Here is an 11925-nt window from a genome sequence, read left to right on the forward strand (position 1 = left end):
GGCACACAAAAAATAATGCGCACTAAACTACACGGACAAGCCGCACAGATAGCACACAAAAAAAATAATGTGCACTAAACTACACGGACAAGCCGCACAGATAGCACACAAAAAAAAAAAGAGAATGCACACCAAACCACACGGACAAGCCGCACAGATGGCACACACCAAAAATAATGTGCACTAAACTACACGGACAAGCCGCACAGATAGCACACAAAAAAAATAATGTGCACTAAACTACACGGACAAGCCGCACAGATAGCACACAAAAAAAAAAAGAGAATGCACACCAAACCACACGGACCAGCCGCACAGATGGCACACAAAAAATAATGCGCACTAAACTACACGGACAAGCCGCACAGATAGCACACAAAAAAAATAATGCGCACTAAACTACACGGACAAGCCGCACAGATAGCACACAAAAAAAAAGAGAATGCACACCAAACCACACGGACAAGCCGCACAGATGGCACACACAAAAAGTAGCTACGTACGGGTACACCTACGGCGCTCTGGAAAAAAATATTACCAGGCACCGAAAAAAAACCTATGTGCACCGCGCAAAAAGGCGCTACAAATGCACCTAGCTTGCCCTAAGACAAACTAACTACCGCTAAGACTGCTAAAGATTCTGTGCAGCGCTATTCACACGGCGCACTGAAAAGTGCGTCCAGTGCAGAACAACGCTAACACAGCGCACTGAAAAGTGCGTTTGGGTTCAGAAGGGACAGACAGGGAAAAACGGAAGACACGTGGGATCACACAAGGCGATCACACAGGGAACACACAGGACACAGGAAAAAACAGATAGGATGGGAATTTGTAGGGAACAATAGGGATCAGATAAGGATCAGAACACTATTTATAGTGTAAAAGTGTATTTTGGTGCACACAGTAACGCTCTTTCCTCTCTCCAGCGATACCAAACCAAAATGGTGCCGCTGGAGGAAGAGGAAGGGGCTAAAACCACGTTTTTCAGCCCAAAATCGCTGTAATTGGCCAGTCAGGTTTGACTGGCCAATCACGGCGATCGGCGGGCGGGACCGATTTGATTGGTCGGGTGACGGAGACAGGAACTCCTCCTGCCTCTGTCACCCAATTCTCGTCCCGATGTCACCACGTCGCGAGACGTGGTGACAATTCTAAAATCCTATGCGCTCGCGCCGTAGCTGTACTGCGCTGAGCGCTAATCGTCGGAAGCTGCGCAGTACAGCTACGGCGCGGAGCGCTAAGGTGTTAAATGACATTCTATTTATAAATTCTTGCAATTAAGGCATGCTTATGAGAAGACGGTCAAAGAAGGTAGGTTTCAATTATCGAGCCATAGTATATTGAAACTGATAGCGGGAAGGGGTCCGAATAGGGGAATCATATCTAATATTTATTTTAGCCTCCTGGGAGAATATCTGAAAGGCCATCCCCTCACGATCAAAGAGAAATGGGAAGCAGAGGTAGGGGAAATCCCAGATTCCCAATGGGAAGAAATCTTAGAAAGGACGCCCTTATTGTCTCCATCAGAGGCCCAAAGATTGTCCCAAATTTATCTTATGCATAGGGTGTATAAGACACCAAGCCTACTTCATAGGATAGGGGTGCGACCTGACTCTTGTTGTCCCAGGTGCTCGTCCTCAGATGCCAAACTGATACATATGTTATGGGAATGTAAGGAGCTGGAGGAATTTTGGAAACAAGTTTTGCATGTAATTCGGAAGGTGCTATCAGTGGACCTAGAGCCGGATCCAAGGGTCTGCTTGCTGGGATTGATTGAAAATGAGAATATAGATGGAACCACTATGCTATGTATACAAAAATTATTGTATATGGCACGCAAGTCCGTAGCGGCTCGCTGGATTCAAACATCGGCACCCACAATACAGGAATTCATAAATAAGGTCAACAGTATAATTAGGTTGGAGTGGGGAGTATATCTAAAAAGAAAATGCCACAAAAAATTTGATAAACTATGGAGAAGATGGTTGGACACGACTGGACTTCCGAATAGGGCCCTGATTGATCTACGTAATAGCTCTCACTACCAGTTGATGACGGTAACTGGATGAGATATTTATGTCTTAAAGGGAAATTGATTGTCGCAAGTACCTGCCTGTGGGATAGAGGATTCCACGCTTTTTAGGTATGATATGTGAAGGGTGATCAACTGATCCATAGGAATAATTAGCAATAATGGTCTCTATCTGTCTGCTGTGGGGAATGTTGGGGGGGGGGAGGGGGAAGTGGGTTGTTCTTATTGTCTTGGTCTTTTGTGCAACAGTATGTTTGTAATGTGTTGTTAAAAACAAAAAACCTCAATAAAAATGTTTTGATCAAAAAAAAAAAATGACATTCTATTATTTTCCAGAAAAATATTCAGCGCATACTGCATTAATTAAACTATCCCTGCTGCATGTGGGCATCTCTATGTCCTGACTCTCAAATTTTGTTGAAGGAACTCTCCACCTGGAAAACAATATTTCTCTATACATCAGGCACAAGCTATTCTACTGACTAGTTGCCCTACTTTCATCCCATTGGGTTTTTCTTAAAATGGCTTCTGACTTCTTCAGCAAAGCCGTCACAGACACTACACCTAGACTGGAGGGGTCCTCTCTGTGACTTCAGGGCAACTTCCCTGAAGAAGTCAATGACCATTTTAGGCAAGGTCATTGCTGGCGCACTGAGGACCAAGAAAAGTAGGGTGGTACTACGGTAAGTACATTCACCATACATGTCTTTTGTGTAGTCAAATTTCATTTTCTGGGTGAAGGGTGAATTTTATTACAGAATATAAAAGTTTTGAAGACATTTTATATTTTGTTATTATATGGTAAAGATGAACATTGGCCAAACCTAATTGTCCAACCATCTAATGTGTATAAAGGTGCAGGGGCAGATTAAGGCTGCCATGGGGCTTGGGCTGTATAAATATTATCGCCCCTACATGTCTGGGATCATTTCCTATTAAAGCTTTTGGGAAAATGGAGGATGTGTCCCTTCGGTCTGTTTTCAATCTGCGGTTTTTGGATTTTTAGAGGACCTTCAAAGGTCCTGAAATAGCTCATGTATGCATGTAATTTGAAAGCAGGAACAAATTTGGGGGGTGGTTTGAGTAGCCATGGGCCCAGGGCTACCGCCCAAACACAAACCACCCTTATTATAGTCCACTACTGTCAACATACCCAATCCTTTGCCCTTACAGTAGATCACCCATAATAGCAAATCAGGATAGGCGTAACTTTTAAACCTTTGGTTGTTCGACTGCTGGGACTCTATAAACCCCGAAAATGGGGTCCTGTCTTCCTGCAATGAAAGGAGTGGCAAACTACTCCACTAGTTCTCTATGCGACTTCCACACATAGGCAAGTGCTGTACTCAGCTATGCACATGCGCAAGTTTCTGCTCTGCACATCGCAGGACCAAGCATGCGCAGGGGGTGGGGGGTCTACAGAAAAGGGTATTTTGCCTACAGCGCTACAAAGCGTTTAACCAGACAAGATCGCTACGTGACTGCTGAGTCTGCCAGCCCTTCTGGGTGTGCATTGATAAGCGGATAAGTACCATTTTCCCTAATCGGATATTGATGTAAAAGATTGTCCGCCTTAAAGTCAACCCTAAAATTTGGCGAACAATGAAATAAATTGTGACCGTGCACCTTGATTAAGGGAGACAGAATGTTTTCTATGTTCAGGAAGTGTGAGCGCAGGATTTAATTAGCGATGACATCATTATAATTAGATTTTATTGACAAGATAATTATACCTGGGGTGTAAATCTCATAAACAAGATTTTATAGAGTTCCAGGATGTTACATCATTATTCTACGGTGACTTTTATAGAGGGGGTGCTGAAGTAAGGCATGGAGGATGGGGGAGGGGGGAACGCTCTTATTATAGTAGTTTCTATAGAAATGTATGTGGGTGGCATACAGTACAGGCGTGCAAGTCAGTCACACAAAAATAACTATAGAATTTAAAGGGGACCTGTCTAGTGGATGGATAGTTAATCAATATATGAGCGATGAGGCTGGGGGGCACATTCAATCGCCATTATACTGAATGAGCAATATAGGAACAGGTGAAGGAGATCGCTGACGTCATGGTAATGAAGAGTGACCACCACCATTCTTCCGATCCGTCATGGTCCCCGCAGTTGAATCTTAGATGCTCCTCCAGCATGTACTTATAGAAGTCTCGGCCACAACAATCTTCCTCCTTTGTTTTGGCCAAAAAAAATTAGGTCTCGTAAAATTTGGCGTAAGATAGTAAGAATTCTTGGGGTATTACATACAGATTCTGATCAATTAGATTGAGGTTGAGAAATGCATGGGGTAGTAACAGGTGACCGGGGAAGAGTATAGGGTGATAACAGCTGTCAGGAGGGGGAAGGAAGACCTACAAAGGGTTTCTATGGTAACAAAGAGCGAGCGAATCCTCTATAATTCTGTGGTACGGCAGATGTCTGTGATGGAGAAATTGTAGAGATGTAATGTAGAACATCAAGTGTTCATCTCAAAGCCTAGTAAGTCTAAGTTCCAGGGTCAACACCAGGCCATATCACCTTCTTAGGTGGTCAGTGCCCTATTACTAATCCTCTTTCCGTTTAGGATTGATTTTTAAAGTTGTGTGGATCAGAAACTCCTCAATATAGAATTAATTTATGCTATGTGGTCCTTAGGATGGGTTGAAGGATGTTATACCAATGTATGAGTGGGATGACGTGCAAACAAATATAGTGAGAAGTGGACTTGTAATGATAATTATGGGGCTAAGGGTCCGCAGACTGCACAAACGTCGGATATTCCACCGTTTTCCGATTTGTGCCGCATTTAAAAGAGAATTGTGTTGCATGCGATCGGATTGTGAAGCAATCGCGCCGGCTTTCATGCGACACAAAATCGGGGGGAGGGCCGTCAGACGATCTGACGCACTCGGACAAACCGCGGCATTTAACTTAAAAATTTAAGTTAAGACATTTTTTTCCATCCAAAGAATCATTCCACATTCAGGCTACGTGACTATGTTAACTGTAAGACTAAAAACGTGATATATGTTTTACAATGCTCGTGTCCGATGGTGTATGTGGGACAGACGCATACAACAACATCTCTCGTCCATTACAACGGCGTCGAATGATCTTTCTAAGGGCAAGACACTCATTTTTTACAGGCACACCACAGCTCGAATCACAGCCTACGGGTATATAGCTTGGAGAAAATCCGCTGGAACCCTAGGGGAGGAAATTACACGAAGGAACTTCTAAAAGCTGAATCCAGATGGATCTATCACCTTGATGCACTTTCCCCAATGGGCCTCAATGAGGATTTACTCTACACAGGTTTCTATAAGGATTAAATTGGTCACTCCTACACTCACCATGCCCTTGTTTCTCACTTAGTTTATTTTATCACTTCTTGGTCCCCTATTTACTTTATTTTGTTCTGTCATTACCTTGGACCTCCTACACTCAGTCGACGGGTAGGCAAGTCCAGATGTTGCGAACCCCTAGGTCCACACGTAGGGAGGTGCACCCCGCCACACTGACTCCTTGTCCACTTCACTCTTAGTCACAAGCTAGTGACCTTTAATACTACTTATAGACACCCCCCGGACACGTTATCTATGTATCTATGTGTTAACTTGCATTATCACTAATAAGGTTCTTTTTGCTTTCCTCTTCTTATTAGATTTGTTGTTACTATTATGACTATGACTTCTACTGACACACTATTTCTTCCTCGCTGCATTTGGATGTGATGGTCCTTCCCCCCCACCCCAAGATTCATGCGTGTGATGTGGACCCTGGATACCTGGCCGGAACATCTACTTTATGGCTTGCGGTACCACAATCCGCCCCTCTCCGTTAATGCCTTACTGATTCCCCATATGGACTGTTTCCAATATATGATACCGTCCCTGTTCATCTGCTGCCCCTGATACTTGCTGTTCTCCTTCTCCTTCTTGACTTTTCATCCCTCGCCTCCCCCTTTTTCCCTCCCTTTCCTTTCTCCACCCTTTTTTTCCTCCCCTGATCGATGTCCCCTCTTTCTTCCCTCCTTACCGGTCTGTCTCTCTTTTTTAGCTTTATGGTTAAACGTACTCAGTGTTCGTATACTTACCTTATTGCATTACTGCTATATAGCACTTCTTAATTAATTGTAATATATACACTATTGATACATAAAGCATGTTCTCGTTTAGTCCAGCCCAGCCCTCTTAGCCCCAGTCCCAGTCACTTATACCGTTCACCACACTTTGAAAAATGTCCACCCAACAAACATATTGTACTAAATCCTTTCATTTTAACTATTTTATGCACTAGCACTTTTTTACTCTGGGGTCTTTTGATTCCCAGAGTCTCAATATAATGCACACGTACCTGCGGTTGCAGTCTTTCTGGGCCACCGGACGAGGAGGCATATATGCATGTGTACATATACATGTACACATACATGTATGTATGCATATACTCCTCCCCCTATTTATTTATTTATTGCACTAGCACCTTCCCACTAATTGGCTTATGCTTTCGCTTATTTATTATACAATATACTGTTTTGTGTGAGTGTATGAATGGGCTAAATTATAGCTGACAGTGCTGTCATTCGCGCTTCCGCCACAGATTGCGCAGGCGCCACGGGACCCTCTTGCCTCCGCGATACCGGAAGTGACGAAACACTACTTCCGGCACATGACACGCATCGCGGTCACATGGAACACATAGTTCCGGTTGGCGTCCGACTGCAGCTGTTCTCAACCTCGCTATGAGGGCGGGGTGGACTATTTATTCTGTGCCCCCACACTATCACCTTACCCCAGAGTAAGCCTGGTGTTCCAGGCGAAACGCGTGGGGACTAGTGCCCCCAGTGCCACACTTGGATGTTCTTCACCTAGGTAAAATATAGGCCATTTTTACACCCTTCAGATGTTATATTGACTACACTATGTCTTATATGTTTTACTAAGCTTATCATGCCTTACTAATATACAATATAGCCTGTATATACCTTTTTGCATTATAAACTATTGGGCGCTGGGGACAAGGGTACTTTGTACAGCACCTTAAGTGCTTTTTAATTGTTTTTGTAAACTTTGTTTTTGTGTATCTATGTAAATTAATAAAATTGTTACATTTACCTATTCATGGGCATCCGCTCTTCTCTCCTATATTTTATGTATTCTCTTTTGGATGTTCTCTGTTATTTTTGACCCATAACTGTTGGGTAATTTGAATTTAACTTAAAAATTGTATCGCAAGCCATGCACTTACATACACTGAGAGGAAGATGAAGAACTCTGGTGGACCTGATCGAGGAAGCGACTCATTCAAGAAATTGGGCGATCAAGAGATCAAGAATTCACAATGTAAGTGAATCGCGCCAGACTTCATTATTGTCGGACATTCACACAAAGGGGCACATTTACTGACCCTGTCCTGCGCGTTCCCTGGAGGGTCCAACGAGAATGCACCTCTGCCGCAACTCACTAACATTGTGCGCCCGATTTCCTGAATGTGTTGCTTCCTCGATCAGATCCACCCGAGTTCACCATCTTGTTCCCGGTGCATGTAAGTGCATGGTTGTCACAATTTTTAAGTTAAATCCTGTGGCTTGCCCGAATCCATTGGGTCCTCCTACAGCCCGCCCACCGATTTGTGTTGTATGAAAGCCGGCGCATGCGACACAATTCCTTTCTAAATCCCTGTCCCGGCAACACAATCCCTGTAAAGTTGGAAAACCCGATGAAAGTGCGGTCCGTGGGACCCTTAGTAAATAAGCCTCAATGTCTACTATATGGGGGAACTAGCAGATTATTGTAAGGGCTGTTTGGGTGGCAAGAATTAACCAAGATTGATAATGTCTCATCTCTCACTGTCTAATAAGGTGAAGTCTTCCGTTCTGAACTCCTCATACAGAACACTCCCATTACACATCTATACAAAAGCCCCTCCAGGACCTTAAACTGCACACTGAAAGCTCTCAGAATGGATACTCACTCCCTTTATATTCCCAAAAAGCTAGGTTCTGGAAGAGTATTGTAGATAGTCAGTGTTAAAACATTGAAGGAAAAAAGGACTGGTGGAAGGTCCTCAATTTTCATACTGCCATGTGATGGAGCAAAAAATCTGGAGCAGGCATGGATAATAGGGTGGTCTTCCCAAGAGGATAAAAAAAAGTTTCTCCAGCACTCCAATGGATCTACAAATCTAAAAAATTAGACATACTAAAGAAGAAAAAAGGATGGAATTGTGCACTTTCAGCTATAGCATGTAGGTCTTAGCTGATGTTAGTGAGCTGACTAAAATATTTTTTGGTTGTGTTTGGTCTTCTAGAGGGGCTTTAGACTACCTCCATTTACACATATGCTTTTGTTTTGGCCACATTCCTGTCAGGTCACCTTCTAGTTGTCAAGGAAGTGGTGACATCATCAATGTGACGAGGTACAAAGCAATGTTCCTTGATAAACTTTGTTATCAGATACCTTATCATGTATAATAATATGAGCTCACCAATCAGCAGCCCACAGGAATTTTTTCAATCTCGAAAACATTGGGGGTGGTATATTGTGCCGCTGGATACATTGGGAGGTGCCGGCCTAGGCCCGATGCATCTGAAGGCCAGGGTGTAGATTTGTGCTATTAACCCGCAACCGTTCAGCTTTAGCGAGTGTGCAGGCACGGGGCAGGGATGACATGTGCCAGCCCAATCTGTCATCAGCCACCCCCTCCTGGGAAAATAAACAAAATGCCCGCTGGTTCACAAGGCGTTACTTTTATTTTGGGACTTTTTACACCAGAAAACCAAACTGGCATACAAGACCTGATAAATGTCCACCCATTATGTTTCGGACCTATGACCTTCATATTTGGGCCTTAATAAACACACTGGGGCTTATTTACTAAGGGTCCCGCGGCCGCATTTTCGTCGGGTTTTCCGACTATTTGGGGATCACGCCGCCAGGACAGGGATTTAGAAGAGGATTGTGTCGCATGCAAACATATTTTGGCGCATCGGCACTAGCTTTCATGCGGCAGAAATTGGGGGGGGGGGGGCGTCGGACAATCCAACGGATTTGAACTGAGCACGGGATTTAACATTTAAATTGTGTCGCAAGATCAAACACTTACATGCACCAGGAAGAAGGAGGTGAACTCTGGTGGACCTGAGAGGGGAAGCGACACATGCAGGATATCGGGTGCACGATCTTAATGAATCGCGCCGGAGTCCATGACCGTTGGACAACGCATAGCGGGGATCACGACCTGTCCGGGTAAGTAAGTGTGCCCCACTTTATTTTTTTTAATTGCCTTTTAAGAGCCATATATATATTATTGTCCATCATTATAGCATTATGGCTTATTTTTTTGTGGGATGAGCTTTATTTTTCACTGGTACCACTTTTAGATATCACCTTGGTGTTGACGATTTCAATGAGACCTTTTTGATTTACACATTGCTTTATATTTCTTTTTTTAGCATTATTTGATTAGTGAGATGAACAAAAACTGCAAATCAGACATTGGGGCACACTTACTTACCCGGTCCTGTCGCAATCCCCAATCTGGACTTTCCGACGAGGATTCCATTGCAATTCACCACGATCCTGCGCCCAAGGTCCTGTGTCGCTTCCCCGGTGAGGTTCTTCTTCCCTGTGTATGTGAGTGCATGTCTTGCGACACAATTTGACATGTTAAATCCTGTGCTTCGTCTGAATCCCTTGGATCGTCCGACGGCCCGCCCCCCGATTTGTGTCACGCCAAAATCCAATTGTGTGCGACAAAAAACCCTTCTAAATGCGACCCACATCAGAACTGGTCGGATATTCCGATGATAGTGCGCTCCGCAGACCATTAGTAAATGAGCTCCATGGTCTTTTATTTTTATGGCACATCCCTGTATACCATATAATTAACTTTCATTATGCAAAACCACTTAAATATTTAAAAGCTGTAATGTGATTGCTTGCAACTGGCAAGAAAGACAGGTCTTATTATAAACCATTTTTAATATTTTCCTCTATTATTTATTGTTCAGGGCTTTTGTAGAAAACTTCATCACTTAGGGACTCACCATTATGGAATCACCTTGTTTGTAGCCTTAGTAGTTCTCCCGTTAGGGCTCCAGGCTCTTGGTTATTGGAATTCACACATATTGGAGAAGAATAATCTGCTGGGGAAAACCATTATTTCTCCCCTCACCGATTTCTCTATGCCTATCCCCCACCTTCCTTCCTGATAGTTGTGTTAAGATGGTGGACACTCAATGGTAAGGTCCTGACATCCCCTTGGGCTTCCACCAATCTAATACTGATGACTTCTCCCAATACTAATCTCAAACACTAGCGAACTGGAATTCCCTCCAAATTAGTTTGCCTTATTGCACCCCAGTCTAGACTGAGGGATAAGCATCAACATGAATATCACCACCCTTGACTTCAAGGTGCCTCAGTCGTTTAAATTATGTATATTATGTAGGACCCCCGAAGCATTTGTAGTCCTTGCCTGAACCTCTGTCTTCAGTGCGGTGGGTCCTAAATGTATCTGAATTAAAAGAAAATAAACACTCAATAAGATGATAAAAAAGGGGAATTGTGTAATAAGCCTCCAAGAAACGCAGTGTAGCATGACACGCAGCGCCCCGGGCAGCATTTACTGTACATACAGCGCTCAATAGACCATGTGTTTAGACAAGCCTTTCTCTTCTCCTAATGCAAACATTGACAATCCAGTGAAATCAAGGAGACTTGAAGACATTTCACCAGCAGAAGACAGCTGATACAGAAAATGCCAACTGTGTAAGCTGCAAGTGGGAGGACGCCAAACAAACAGCCCCAAAACAGCTGTGAACCCTGAGTGGGGCCGGGATCAGGGGCACACTTCTTCTAATAGTTCGGAACTTTTCTATTTACTATAAGGAAACATCAAGTCAGATGGAAATGTAGAAAACAGAGAGGTAGTGGTCACACCCAGGCCCTGAGATGTGAGGACACACACTTGGCACTTGATTTGTGACACCCCCCCACGGTCTGTATTTATCCCTATAGCATGGGGCTAACAAATATAACCATGAGTGGACAGGTCACATGATCTTCTGCTAAGTCCTATTCACTATTAAAGGGGTTTTCCAGGAACCAGGAACAGGGATGCCCATAAAAAAAAAAAAATATTCCAGCGCCATAAAGTCTTCTGGTCTTTGGTGCTGAAGGGATGGCCAGAAGTATCAGGAATCACAGGACCAAACATCGGCCAATCAAAAGCCTCCTTGGACCATGAAAGATCACTTCCTCTTACATCTGACCGAGCCGTTATGGTCTTCAAAAACTGAAAGACCCTCATGATGCTCAAACCTCAGACCCTGCAGTGCAAGTAGACTTTCGTAAACCTCATAATAATTCTAGCATGTCGCAGCTGGTGAACCCTACCCCAGTCTTTATTCATCTGTGCCTTTGACTTTTTTATTAAATAATATTTAATTCTCCCTAATATTATATAACATATAGAGGTGTTCTGTAGCTTCTCTTTTCCAAGGTCAAGTAGAACAGCACTTAGGGTCTGCATGGAGTATGTTCTGTGTGGTTGGATGACTTATACCTTCCCCTGTACACAGGACCAGCACTGTGACCCTATGGATGTAATAGAGATATTACTGCTCACCCAGATAACAGAGCTGTTGTTTCCGGGGCTTGTTATAGAGCAGCTGTTGTCAGACTCAGATATTGCCTTCCCCTCGGGGGCCTGTGGCACATCTGTCATGGTGCACTGGTGTAAGGTCAGCTGTTACTTACACTGATGTTTACTTCGATCAAGATGTCCTTAAGATGTTTTAATATCTCATACATTGATATATTTTATACAATCTGTTATCTCTTATTGGGGGTAGCATCTTGCTCACCTTACAGAACCTAGTTAGGAGTTAAAAAAAGA

The sequence above is a fragment of the Engystomops pustulosus genome, chromosome 9, assembly GCF_040894005.1.
Source record: "Engystomops pustulosus chromosome 9, aEngPut4.maternal, whole genome shotgun sequence".
NCBI lineage: Eukaryota > Metazoa > Chordata > Amphibia > Anura > Leptodactylidae > Engystomops > Engystomops pustulosus.